Source organism: Xylocopa sonorina, unplaced genomic scaffold, assembly GCF_050948175.1.
Source record: "Xylocopa sonorina isolate GNS202 unplaced genomic scaffold, iyXylSono1_principal scaffold0051, whole genome shotgun sequence".
In the NCBI taxonomy this organism is placed as follows: Eukaryota; Metazoa; Arthropoda; class Insecta; order Hymenoptera; family Apidae; genus Xylocopa; species Xylocopa sonorina.
This window is the reverse complement of record NW_027490122.1, coordinates 1,123,265-1,125,381: the sequence shown is the minus strand read 5'-3', so window position 1 is coordinate 1,125,381 and position 2,117 is coordinate 1,123,265.

The window sequence follows — 2,117 nt, the reverse complement described above, 5'->3', positions numbered from 1 at the left end:
ACATCTTTGCAAGGAAATAGCGTTTGCAGATGTCTATGTATCGTAGCAATAGAGTTCTTATGATTCTTAAAACGCGATATCGCATCTCATTTCTATGTTTCATGGTAAGGTATAATATGATTTGCGGAGTGTTATGTATTCCTCGTCTACACTTCAAATGAATGTAAATGCGACACTTCCTTGCAAGGAAATAGCGTTTGCAGATGTCTACGTATCGTAGAAATAGTGTTCTTATGATTCTTAAAACTCGATATCGCATCTCATTTCTATGTTTCATGGTAAGATATAATATGATATGCGAAGTGTTATGTATCCGTCGTCTACACTTCAAATGAATGTAAATGCGACACTTCCTTGCAAGGAAATAGCGTTTGCAGATGTCTACGTATCATAGCAGTAGAGTTCTTATGATTCTTAAAACGCGATATCGCATCTCATTTCTATGTTTCATGGTAAGATATAATATGATTTGCGAACTGTTGTGTATTCCTCGTCTACACTTCAAATGAATGTAAATGCGACACTTCCTTGCAAGGAAATAGCGTTTGCAGATGTCTACGTATCGAAGCAATAGAGTTCTAATACTTCTTAAAACGCGATATCGCATCTCATTTCTATGTTTCATGGTAAGGTATAATATGAGTTGCGAAGTGTTATGTATTCCTCGTCTACACTTCAAATGAATGTAAATGCGACACTTTCTCGCAAGGAACTAGCGTTTGCAGATGTCTACGTATCTTAGCAATAGAGTTCTTATGATTCTTAAAACGCGATATCGCATCACATTTCTATGTTTCATGGTAGGATATAATATGATTTGCGGAGTGTTATGTATTCCTCGTCTACACTTCAAATGAATGTGAATGCCACACTTCCTCGCTAGGAAATAGCGTTTGCAGATGTCTACGTATCGAAGCAATAGAGTTCTTATGATTCTTAAAACGCGATATCGCATCTCATTTCTATGTTTCATGGTAAGGTATAATATGATATGCGAAGTGTTATGTATCCTTCGTCTACACTTCAAATGAATGTAAATGCGACACTTTCTTGCAAGGAAATAGCGTTTGCAGATGTCTACGTATCGTAGCATTGGATTTCTGATGCTTCTTAAAACGCGATAACGCATCTCATTTCTATGTTTCATGGTAAGATATAATATGAATTGCGAAGTGTTATGTATTCCTCGTCTACACTCCAAATGAATGTAAATGCGACACTTCTTTGCAAGGAAATAGCGTTTGCACATGTCTACGTATTGTTGCAATAGAGTTCAAATGCTTCTTAAAACGAGATATTGCATTTCATATCTATGTTTCATGATAAGATATAATATTCATTGCGAAGTGTTATGCATTCCTCGTCTACGATTAAAATGAATGAAATGCGACACTTCCTTGCAAGGAAATAGCGTTTGCAGATGTCTACGTATCGTTGCAGTAGAGTTCTTATGATTCTTAAAACGCGATATCGCATCTCATTTCTATGTTTCATGGTAAGGTATAATATGATTTGCGGAGTGTTATGTATTCCTCGTCTACACTTCAAATGAATGTAAATGCGACACTTCCTTGCAAGGAAATAGCGTTTGCAGATGTCTACGTATCGTAGCAATAGTGTTCTTATGATTCTTAAAACGCGATATCGCATCTCATTTCGATGTTTCATGGTAAGATATAATATGATTTGCGAAGTGTTATGTATTCCTCGTCTACACATCAAATGAATGTAAATGCGACACTTCCTTGCAAGGAAATAGCGTTTGCAGATGTCTACGTATCGTAGCAATAGAGTTCTTATGATTCTTAAAACGCGATATCGCATCTCATTTCTATGTTTCATGGTAAGGTATAATATGATATGCGAAGTGTTATGTATCCGTCGTCTACACTTCAAATGAATGTAAATGCGACACTTTCTTGCAAGGAAATAGCGTTTGCAGATGTCTACGTATTGTAGCATTGGATTTCTGATGCTTCTTAAAACGCGATATCGCATCTCATTTCTATGTTTCATGGTAAGATATAATATGATTTGCGAAGTGTTATGTATTCCTCGTCTACACTTCAAATGAATGTAAATGCGACACATCTTTGCAAGGAAATAGCGTTTGCAGA